General features: G+C 35.7%; 1 protein-coding gene across 1 annotated transcript in view; it reads left to right on the top strand.

The window, feature by feature from the left end:
* Positions 1-495: 495 nt before the first annotated feature.
* The window catches only part of LOC103256739 (protoheme IX farnesyltransferase, mitochondrial), a 103197-nt gene continuing 90940 nt past the window's right edge, over positions 496-12752 (top strand). Inside the window, exon 1 of the mRNA XM_008054508.2 lies at positions 496-617. The gene's annotated coding sequence lies outside the window, so the exon portion shown is untranslated. The remainder of the gene's footprint in view (positions 618-12752) is intronic.

The raw sequence follows: 12752 nt of genomic DNA, 5'->3' as shown, positions 1-12752 counted from the left end.
GCCTCTTCCCTGGATTCCTGTTGGTAGCTGTAGGATTATCATCTCCTTCTACTCATCTCTGTCCCCCAGGACCATCTTATAGACTTATCTGGAGTTTGTCGCAGAATTGAGGCCCCTGTTTCCCTGTCAAATTGCCCAAGAGCAAGAATGAGACCTTGTACAACTTTATTCCTGACAATACATACTGACTATGGATTTGGTATTCAGTAAATGTTCATTGAATGAATATGTGAATAATTGAATCTGGATGACCTACCTTATTTTTTACTCGAGTATGGCATTAAAAGAAAATTAACATTTTTCTGTAATTAACATGTATAATTTTTATCATCAGAAAAATGTCGATTTTTTAAAGCAAAAGATTAGCCTATAGTTTATGTTATTAATATGATTGATTGACTTATATAAAAGATGACTTGTTCTTTGTCTTTTGGCTTTTACAGTTGAGAATCTTACTGGTAATGATTCGTCTGCTTTGTTTCTATATTGCAGCTCTAGTTGTAAGTACCACTTCAGCTGGATTTGCATTGGCTCCAGGACCTTTCGACTGGCCCTGTTTCCTGCTTACTTCTGTTGGGACAGGCCTCGCATCCTGTGCTGCCAACTCCATCAATCAGGTCAGTTTCTCACCTTTCAGCTAGACTATGCCATTGCCACTTTTTCCAAGATGGTGGTATTGTCACATTTTTAACAACCTTCCAAAATTATATATATTGAGGGAGAAACACTGTGAACTTGTAACACTATGTGTCCTATAGAAGTCTGTGAGTCTCATAACTAATTTGTCTCTTTTTTTGAGTTAAATGATTTTCAGATATGTTCGGGTGTGAGAGCAGTAGAGAATATGCTTCAAATGGCTAGGATTCCTTGGGTCAAAAAGTGTTTTAGAGTAGTCATAACTTTCTACTCTTAGTGATATCTTTGTTTACCCATTCCCTGAGCTCATTATTATTAAACATTATTCTTTCTTGGTTTGATTTCTTAGCATCTTAAGTTACTACTATGTAGAGCAGGAGATATTTTAAACAAGCATAGCATATCCAGCATAAAAAAAAAATCAGTAATTTACTACTCGGTTGACTAGGTGTATGGAATAAGATTATATACAAAAAATTAGCATATTATTTTTAATGCATCTTCCCTCCCCCATTATTTTAAACATCAAAATAACTTCCTAAAATAGTTATTTTCCCCAATCTGGTCATTGTGGTCTACCCTAGCGTTGTGGCTTTTTCATAAGATACTGTAGTGAAAAAGTCTTGGCTAAAGCTTAAGGAAAATTATTTCATCACCAGAACACCCAAGAGGAGTTGGCACAGTTTTAAAACAGGAATTCAAGTTACCAGCGGAAAACAGCTTACTGAGTGGATATATAAGTTGCTAGTGTGCAAAATATGGGAATTTAATTTGATAATGCCTAAAATCATTATGGTTCCACAATATATTATCAGCTATTTGGAGACAGATTAATCTTTTCAAATGAGATGTTTGTTGTTATTTTTAATGTCAGAACAATCTTACAGGGAGATTCAATTCATCCTACCACTTCACCAAAATTATCATCCTCTTCTGTAATGTGTGACACCATCTCTTCCAAGTTGCTCCTCCCTTTTGCTACTCTCTCACATTTCTTGGCAAGGAGAATAATCGTGATTTCACTATGAATATATTTTTAATGAAATTTGAATAAAAAGCAGTATATGAAAAATTGATTTGTTTAGCTATTTGGGGTCTATTTTTCATTTAAAAAAATTATTGCCTCTATTTAGTTATAAATCTAAGTCAGGAGATTAAACCAGGAGCACAGTCTAGTTTTCATCCTCCTTTTTTTTTTTGTTTTATTAAAGAGTTACATTAATTTTTGAGACACTAATTGCTGTCTCCTGTTTAAATTAAATAGATTCAAAGAAAATATTTAAAGTAAAACTGCAGGCATTAAAAGAGAAAAAAATAATTAAAAATCATCAAATGGTCCAGAAACCCCAAAATATTATAAAGGAGTTGCCTTCAGCTCCTCCCCTCACCCCTACCCTCTACTCCTCTAGACAAAAAGGTAACTCTAGAATTTATCATGAAAAAAATCCCTGTCAATTGTAGCTGGAAAGTAACTAGAGGGGGGAAAAAAGGCATGATTTACATTTAGGCAGAAATTGACAAAAACTGAATATAGGCCAAGGTTTTAGAAATTTTAAAATGACTGTTAGCTTTGATGACTGCTTGATTTTGTAGTCTGTGTAGAAGCATATTTGTTATAGGGGATGAATTGGATTCTGTAAATTTTTAAACTACCCAAGAAAGCCACAGAATGCATGATGGGATTCTTTCTGGTACCAAAAAATTGCAGTGTGTACCTCTTCTGCGAATATTTCCTCCTTAGGTTGGTTTTCCAGCCCTGCCCTGGATCCCACTAACTCAGTGCTCTAATTCTTCTTTTGGAACGCTTTGTCATGTTCTTCCACGTGTCATTCACCCCCCCACAGGCCCTGTCAGGGTCCTTAGTGATGTCAGCTCTTCATCACTGCTTGTTGTGCAAATGAATATCATCTTCTTGAATTCCTCATGTTGCTTTCTTCCACTTGTCATAGGCTCTAATTTTATTTGGAAGCATCACAGTACTTAAAAAAATTCAATGACTCCTAACATAGTATATTGTAGTGTTATGATGGTATCAATCAGCTTCCCAAATTATAATATCTTCCCATTAATATGCTGGAAATATTTTAGTTCCAATGTTAGGCAACCTCATAAATTTCAAATAAAGGAACATGAGGCCATTTTTGTTCATGCTTTTAATAATGTAAGCAGAACAAAGACTAGTAAGCAACAAGGGTTTAACTGAATTTTTGAGTAGCGTATAGGTACAAAAATAGTTCTTAGCAAAGAGGAAGCATTTACTGCTTTTTAAAAAGAGAACTGGTGTTCAAATTAAAAGTACATATCTATGATTGCGTGAAATTTCTTCAGCTTCTAATAGAATTCTATGGGAGGAAAAAAAAAATCTGTCCATGTTTATAAAAGGATTCAAATAGCATTTTATTTATATTTTTAATTTCTTTAATACTTTCTTTGAGCTGTTATTCATTTAGTTCTGAGCATTTCTTCTTTGTACTCCACTTCTGTGATTTCTGTGAAAGAAAAAATAAAGCTTTGGAAGGCAATTCTTACATTTGTTTTAAGGAGAGAAAATGAGATTCAGCTTCTGATTTATGAAGTTGTGACTAGTGCATAAAGAGATATGTATAAGGAACCACTAACATTAAAATGTAAAAATAAATTACATACATGTTTTATAATATGTACACATGCTTCATTTGAAACCATAGTATGGCTTTAAAGCTGTATGCCTTCAAAGGATGAAAACAATCCATAAAATGTTTTTAATTTAGCAGCTGAAAGATAGAATGTATGTATGGCTTTGACTGATCGAGTCTTGAAACAAGTGGCAAACTGAATAGCTGAGTAAATCAAGTAGAGTGCATTAAAAAATTGAAGAAGATAAGAATTACTAGAAAGTTATAACAATTATTTCAAGGATTTGACATAATAAACAGTGTTATAATAAGCTGTAATTGGGATTTTACCTATGTTAAATATACATGATTTTTAAAGAGCAATTATGTCAATAAATGGGTATGTCAGTAAATAAGCTTTAATGCCGACATGGTATTTATTCCTTTTTATGGATGTGCCTCAACTTTCTCAACCAATTCTCTGTTATTGCAGCTTTTTGCTTCTATAAGTAACACTTCACACATCTCTAGTTGTTTTTAGAGGGCAAATTACTGGACATGAAATGACTAGGAGAAAGGCTACCAGCTAGAGCACATATGAAACTGGTTTAACTTTAGAATGTATGATCTTAACAAAATAGCTAATTTGTTATATTCATACAGTGCTGTAGAGTTTACAGAACGTATTTACATAATTTATTTTTTAAACCTTACAACCCTGTAAAGTAGATGGCATTTTTTTCATTTCTATTTGTAAAACATTTTGTTTTACCATTGAATTATTCTTTAAACAACTTTAAAAAAATTTATTATACAAATAATGTCTTTATTGCAGATCAGTGAAAAAACACAAATAAGCAAAAATGCCAATATCAATTTTTATTTTACTTTTCCCTTATGCCATGCATTGCTGTATGTGTTGTGTTTCATCAGGGAACATACAAAAATTCCTGCCTTCATGTTGCTTGTATCCTACGACCCAGATCGATCCACTTGTTAACATTTTGGTTTATATTACTATAAACTTTTTTCACACAGATATACACATCTTCTCATATATATCTCTGAAATGATTATATAAGATATGTAGTTTGGGTGTATTTTTCCATATAATGGTATGTTGTGGAATCCTTCCATGCCAGTATTTTGTATAGCATGATTTTAAGGGTTGTATTTTGATATATCTTGATTTGTTAAATCTGGTTTCTCCTCATTTGACGTTTTGGGGAATTCTAATTATTTGCCTATGTAAACAGTGTTGAACTGAAATTCCTGTAGTTAAACTTTGCACACGTATTTCCTTCTTTCTAAAGTTGTCTAAAAGCATGTGATTGTGTCAAAAGATACATAATTTTCAGAATAAAAAGTTAAAATTTTAAAAAACCACCTATTATAAGTGTAGCTAAATGTCTTCCTAGGCATTTTGTTTGTTTGTTTATTGAGTAGGAGTCTCACTCTGTCGCCCAGGCTGGAGTGCAGTGGCATGCTTACAACCACTACAGCCTTGACCTGCTGGGCTTAGGCGATCCTTCCACCTCAGACTTCCAAGTAACTGGAACTACAGTTGCTTTGTTTGTTTGTTTGTTTGTTTTACAGTTTGTTAAAGTGCTAATCACCAACACTGTGAATTAGAAAATCTTGGCTGTGTTAGGTAACATCAGAAATGTAATTTTAATTAAAGTTGCTTTGATTACTTGTGCAGTGGGGTTTATTTATTTTTTAGTGTTTATTGACCATTTGGGTTATTTTTTGCCAGTTGTTTGCTAGTGAGTTTTGCCTGCTTTGCTATGGGGTTGTTTTTGTCTAAGGGCTCTCGCTGTATGTAGATTGAATTTTTAACTCTTTGTCTTATCAGGTACCTAATTTTCTGCAGTTTTCATCTTGCAGTTAATTTTTATACAGATGTAGATGTGCAGATGTTTCATATGTTTATGTGGTGAGAGCTTTTCATTTCATTTAATACCAATTTAATAAAGAAATGGTAATAATTTCCCATCCAGCATGCTTAACAGTGTAGACTGTATAACTCCACTGTGTGTGGCTGTCCTGTGCTTTGTAGGGTGTTTCCCAGCACTTCCACCTGTACCCACTGGACACCAGTGGCACTCCTCCTCCAACTTGTGACAACTGAAAATGTCTTCAGACATTGCCAAATGTTCCCTGGGGACTAAAATCACCCCCAGTTAGGAGCGACTACTTTAGTAATTTCTACTTTTGATTTCATTCAGAAATCTTTACCCAAGATCCTGGCTATAATTTCTGCCATAGGCAATCCCTGGCTCTCCTTTCTTCTTGTGCAATTACCCATTGATAACTGGGATGGCCAGGTGTCCTGCTTTTACACCAGGGTTTTTGGCATAATTGTTAAGAATGCCGCCATCACTTGTGTCCTAGTTTGGACAAGAAATTACATGGTCTTGTTCATAGCCCACCTTTGCCTTTAGTCTTTTACTGTAAGATATAAAACATAAATTTGTTAAAAATCTCTGTGTACGCTGAGCACGGTGGCTGAATCCTGTAATCCCAGCACTTTGGGAGGCTGAGGTGAGATTGCCTGAGCCCAGGGGTTCGAGACCAGCCTGGGCAACTTGGTAAGACCTGTCTCTACAATATATCAAAAAAATTAGCTGGGCATGGTAGCACGTACCTGTAGTTCCAACTACTTGGAAGGCCGAGGTGGAAAGATTGCCAGAGCCTAGCAGGTCGATGCTGGGGTGGCTGTAAGAATGCCACTATACTCCAGCCTGGGTGACAGAGTGAGACTCTGAGTCATTCATTCATACATATATACATACATACATATTTGATAAATCAATATGTATAGCAAAGATATGTATATCTTTGTCTAAAAAGACCTTGGCTTTGGTTTTACCTTTTCTGTTCACAAGTGTGCTCATTGGACAAGTAGAGATTTCCTGACCACAGACAAGGTCACCTGACTTGCCTCAGCTTCACCCCCATTGTAGCTCTTCTGTCAGCCTGATTATATTGTTACACACACACACACACACACACACACACACACACACACACACACTCCACATGACCTTAAAGAATATTTTACATCCATTATTACTCTGATATCAGTAAATTGTTCTAGAATCTTGATGACTTCTTTGTGCTTGATTTCTTTATTTTTTACAATATTCTTGGCAGATTATCTTCTGATTACTGTGGTCGTCACTGATTCCAAAGGTAGCTGACTTGATAGATGGCCAGCATAGATGGCCAGCCCTGATGAGTGGAGCACTTTTCCTCATCTTGAGCTAAAGTCAGCCTCCTTATAACTTCAACCTATTGGTCATAGTTCTGCTGTCTGGAAAAGCTCAGTGTTCTTTGTCTTTCATGTGACAGCACTTCCAGTGTATCACTTTCTAGCTGTGGTTAGTAGGCACTTGTGGTATTACAACATAATTATTCATCTGTATCTCTTTCCTTGAGAACTCTTAACTCCTTGAAATCAGTGGTTATGACTTATGTATCGTGTATATCCATCATTTCTGCCCTCAAGCGTATAGAGCAGGCCAGTAGAATGGAACTCTGAAGAAATATGTATGGGGAAGAGGGGAAAATTAGCAATAAGTATTTATGATAAAAGCAATTGCAGCTAACACTTATTTACCCCTTGTTATATTCCAAGAAATGTTCTTAGCATTTTACATACATTAGATAATTTGAGTCTGGTTTCATGGGATTAAAAGAAATAGCTCTCTAAAAAAATCAAATAAATGATAAATGAATTTATAACTTAGATTTAGTTCTAAGGCGAACCATTGATGTTCTCAGAGACTTTAGTTTGGAGAAAATTACAAGAAAGGCACAAAATGTAAGTAGAGTTTTAGATCTGAGAAGTAATTTATAATTAAGAAAGGTAAATTTGATAAAGGCCTGTTATCTTTGGGATCTAGTGTATCTGTAAGTGTTAAATAATTTTTATGAAAGGAAATGAAAGATCAAGAGGTGTGAATAAAATAGTCAAGAAGAGACATGTTTTTTGTTTGATACTAACAATACTTGAGAGACTTTCGTGGCTAAGGTAAGGTAAAAAAGGAAAAGCTTTGGATAAAGAGCTCTGAATTACAGGGTGAGTAGGGCAAAAGAAAATTCACATTCTTTTAAACTCTGAAAGGAGAAGCAGCCAAAGATGTTTCTGTTTTCTCAGTGAATGTGAGATTAATATCTAATGTATCTTTCTCCATTTTCCTTTTCTCTGATGTTTCTTTTGTTTTGACTATGCAGTCTGCCTAGAGCAATAGGAATTGACTTTCATCTTCCATGTTGAACAAAAGTGGTTATTAAATTTGGTGTTGTATTCTAAGAGAATAAGGCTTATGTTAGCAAATACCAGTGATATGATTTATTGAACATCATACATATAAGAAAAATCAATATGAGAAATATATTTTTCATCTGAGTGTTGTGATTTGTTTGACTTTGATGTTTTAGCTAGTGGGCGACTTGGATTCATTCAGTGGCCTCTGAAGTTCGTAACTTGTGGCTTATTCAGATGATTCAAATTAGCTACTGCACTAGATCAGGTTTGCATATAGAGTTCTTGAATATCATGTGGGAAGGAGTCTCTGACTAAATATGGTTTGTATGTATAAGGAAAATAATGAACATTACTGAACAGCGTCAAAAAGAAAATGTATTTTAAATGCAGAATCTCTTTTCCTGAGTTTATATAACCTCAAATAATTTCTAAGTTACACTTGATTCCCCTCTCCAGAATGATCCATTTGAGTAGAGTGACTTTGGCATTGGTATTTATAACCAAAATAACTCCAAGTGAAGTTTTGCCAACAAATGCAGAGATCTTGATAATTTGAACATATATTTGTAAATAATTTTCTTTATAATTTGCATGCCACATGAACTAACCATTATTTAGTTTGCCTCTTACAATGACTCTGTGACGTGGCATTCTTCCAGTGTTGTTGAAGAAGAAAATGGAACCTAAATGATTTCATTGATCATACATGTGAAAATAGTCTAACTGGGAACAGAACCTGTGGGTCCAGGTCACTGCTGTTTCCTTTCAATTGAAATGTCCTACTACTCCAGTCACTACCTCAGAATCAGGCTACTTCTGTTCATAGGAGTCTTTCTATCACCAGGGTAACTGCTGACATCCTTGCTGCTCTGTTGTAGAGATGGTTACCATTGTGGACATGATAATGTATCTATCTCTAATAAGATTGGGAGGATTTAAAGCACTTTTGTCTTAAGTGATGCATGTTAGTTATTATTGTTATTGTTGTTAATGTGAAATTTTGGTCTGTTTTTGACTTACATCCATCACACTTTCAGATTCCGAATATCTTCCAGCTACTCTCAGTTAGGGTCATATTAGAGAATGAGTAAACAGACTTGGTTTATACTTGCAAAATTTAATATATGTATGTGTGAATATATTTTTATTTCAAGTATGTATATATCTATTTATGAATTCTTCATATTTGAATATGTGAAGATGACTTACGTTCAGCAGACATTACTGATTTTCTGTTGTTTAGTAAGTATTGTGGCATCATGTGTGAGGCTTTGATAAATCAAATAAATATTGGTGGAAGGGGTTGATTAAAAAGCAGATATTCAATTGAGACATAATGGAAATGATACCAGTATGACTTTGTGAAGTTATGATTCTTGACATGTGACTCTGGGTGGCAATTGTGATTAAACCTGATTTGGGTGGCTTGGAGACTTGTTTCTTTTCTTTTCTTTTCCTTTTTCTTTTCTTTTCTTTTCTTTTCATTTCTTTTCATTTCATTTCATTTTGTTGGAGTCTTGCTCTTGTTGCCCAGGCTGGAGGCTGGAGTACAGTGGCATACTCATGGCTGCCACAGCTTCGACCTGCTAGGCTTAGACGATCCTTCACCTCAGCCTTCCAAGTGACACTTGCTTCTTTCATCTCTCCATCACCACAACCTAGCTGAGGTTCTTTTCAAATTAACTCTGTCTTTTCTTTTCCTTTCTTTCTTTTTTTTTTTTTTTTTATCTTCAGTTATGTTTGCCTTTCCTGGTAGTTTGTTCTTCTGAATCTCATTAGCCTGTTTGTTCTCTGCTCTAAACCACAGATTCCCCTCGCTGTTTTCCAGGTTAGATTGACTTGGTTGATGACTGATAGCACTGATGTAAAAACTCTGTGGCTGATCTCTGGGAGACTATATGGTTTCCTTGTTTTACACTCTCTACTCTCTTTGCCTTAGTGGTGTACTACTTTTATGTGAAACTTTGATACCTTGACATAAACTTTAAAATTGGAATCATTGGATGACTCTGAATTCTGTTTGGAATTGTCTGAGCTTCCAGACACTGAAAGGAATAGGAATTAGGTCAGAGTGGTGGGGATGGACAGTAGAGCAGATGTTATTTGTTATATCTATGCTTTAACCCAGACCACCTTTTGAGAATTCCACGTTTCTATTTCTAACTGGTAATGGAACTCCAGCCTGCTTTAGGCAAGCTATTAGCCCTTCAAAATTTGTGTGTAAGTGATTAAGTAAATCCTAAAATTCACATTTTTACGACCACCCGCTCCTGTCTTACTGATTTTCTAAGAAGTTTTAGAAAATATTGTTTGACAAGAAAGGGAAATTACTTACCTGTGTGATTAATCTTAAGGAAAATTTCACCGTGGCGTTTCCTTCAGATCCTATGCCAGATTTCTCCCGGAAGCAGTGATCACAGAGGGAACAAAGAAATTCTAAAGGATTTGAATGATGGAATGTAGAGATAGGATAAAACAAAAGAGAAAATTTGGTAGTTAATCAGATTTATGTATATCTATAATCTATACTTTAAAATAGACTGTGTAACCTTGAATACTAAGATAATATGCAGTTTTAGCTTTTATTCTGACTGGGCATTCCTTAGAACTAGAAGATATTTATCATCTAGCTAGTAAAGAAAATTACCACAGAAATAAAAAGTCTAGCATCATAGCCTAACATTTTTGTTAATATAATCTGAATAAAATTATGATTGTTCTGGTATTGCTTTTAGCAAAAGTATGGTCAGTAATCTAGGAAATGCCATTATGTATTTTGCTGTCATTCGATGAATTAAATAAGAAGGATTAAATAGGGCTGTGCATAATATCCTTAAACAGCTTGCTTAATATACGTGAATGAAGATCCTTCCCCTAATGTTACTGATGTCATCTACTAATTTAAAATGAGGATTAAATACAACTTCTAAACTTAAGAACATAAACATACTTAAGACCTAATTATCAATTCTTATAAAAATAATTAAGGAATTTGTAAATTAGGATATCAGCAATGGACAGAACTTACTAAGTCTGGATTCCCTCCGTAATTTTCACTTATTCTTGAGTGAATGACTGACTGAATGGCCAAATACTTTATTTAAATGAGCATGCACAAAGTCTAATATATTTTTTCATAAGAGAAAAATTAGTTTATGTTTCTCCACAGAACATATTTCTAAGTACTTCTGGCCTAAGTAAAGTCAGATTGCATCAGAAATGGCCCTTTGTGTAAGTACTCAGTGAACATTCATGCTTACGATTTATTGTAATAACTTTGGAAAGCAGTTCTCACTTGCACAAAATTTTGTTTATTCTGCTTCATTCAAGTTAAAACTATTGAGGTGGGGGAAACCTGTTAAAATCCTCTTGATGTTCACCCACCTGTTGGAAAGTAATTCTGATTTCATTCAGAAAGAAGGATGTCATTAAGTAGTAGGAAGTGCTAATATTCTTTGCTGTTATTTTCTTGACAACTATTTTCTGAAAGGATCCTTTTACCTGTATTGATTACTTTTGCTAAAAAGATTAGTACCTACTCTGAAGCAGCTCACAGTGTGGTAGAGGAAGACAGATGTATAAGTTAGTACAATAAAACAATAACATATGTTGGCTCTGTGGTAAAATACAGACACTGCCTTAGGCTTACACTTAGAAAAGAAGATGTAGGCCAGGCTCAGTGGCTCAGCCTGTAATCCCAGCACTTTGGGAGGCCGAAGCAAGTGGTTTGCCTGAGGTTGTGGGTTCGAGACCTGCCCGAGCAACTTGGCGAGACCTCGTCTCGCAATAAATAAATAAATAAATAGCCAGGCACGGTAGCTCACAACTGTAGTTCCGGCTACTTGGAAGACTGAGGCAGAAGGATCACCAGAGCCCAGCAGGTCGAGGCTGCGGTGGCTGGGAGCATGCCACTGCACTCCAGTCTGGGTGACAGAGTGAGACTCCAACTCAAAAAGAAAAAAGAAAAGAAAAGAAGATGTAGGGAGTGGTCATTTCTACTTGTGGAGCTCAGGAAAGCTTCTCAGAGAAGCGATCAGAGCATCTTTGATGGTTAGATGGGTGCTTGCCAGATAGGTATGTTTGATAGGGGAACTTCCCAGGCAGGGTAGAGACCCAGAGATTTGGAATTTTATATACAGGGAGACCATTCGGGAAACTGCAAACATTGTGGTATAGCAGAAACACAAGTTGGCAGGAGCTGGGGGGCTGGTGCAGAATACCTTGAGAGATTTGACTAAAGAAGCAACGGGGCAGATAAGGCTAAAGCAACCAGACTTAACCCTATTGGTGTCTGGCAGCCATTAGCAGGCTTTAGTAATACAGTTAATAGCTTTCTGTTCATCTTAGGCTAGGAAAGAAAATACTGGCTCTGACCTACAGGTTTTGCATGGTCTGTTTCTTCTCAAGCCCCCTCTTCCTCCACTGTCCACGTCTGAGTTATAGGGTCTGTCTATATTTTAGCTAAAGTATCATCCATTCAACATTTTGTAAACATTTGTTATGTATCAGGCATAATGTCGGGTGCTGGGCATATGCCCAGGTACTTATCTCAAAGTTTACAATGGAGTAGTGAGAGATGGACAATAAGCATATTAACAAGAAGGTATCAGGCAGGGACTGGTGCAGTGATGAAAATATAGCCAAATCAGATAATGTAACAGCATCAGATCCTCAAAGAAGTTTTCCTAAACCTCCTTATCTGGTGAGCTTTTCCTCTTATGTCACACCATATAGCTTTCCTTTCTAATGCTTTCTGTAATTTGTATATGTAAATTTAGGTGATTGCTTGATTATTCCCCTCTTCATTTGATTGTAAGCTCAGTGAGAGCAGAGACTGTCTGTTTATTCACACATAGGGCCTGGGGTACAGGAGAGTACAAGGTCAGGTGCCAGATTGCCTAGGTGCGAATTCTGCATCTGCCACTTATTAGCTCTGTGGCTTTGATCAAGTGACTTAACTTCCTTGAACTTTGTTTTTCTTATCTGTAAACAGATGAGATTGTTGAGGGAATTAAATGATATATTTAGTGCTAAAGGAGATCAGGAATATGGCAGGCACCTCAAAGCGTGCCATTGTTATATAAGAATTACTTTGAGTTGGTGGTATTTGAATTCCTACAATTTCTTATCTTTCTAAAAGTAGAGCCTCCCAGAAGAGCTCAGTTGTCATGAATCCTCTCCCTGGAAGCAACTCTAGTCATCTCTTCTCTGAGAGAAGTTAGCACCACACCCAGACACACATTAGCACA

Source organism: Carlito syrichta, unplaced genomic scaffold (genome assembly GCF_000164805.1).
Source record: "Carlito syrichta isolate Samal-C Ts95f unplaced genomic scaffold, Tarsius_syrichta-2.0.1 Scaffold295139, whole genome shotgun sequence".
NCBI classification, from domain to species: Eukaryota; Metazoa; Chordata; class Mammalia; order Primates; family Tarsiidae; genus Carlito; species Carlito syrichta.
Note: the sequence above shows the minus strand (reverse complement) of the source record. Positions and strands in the feature narration are given on the sequence as shown.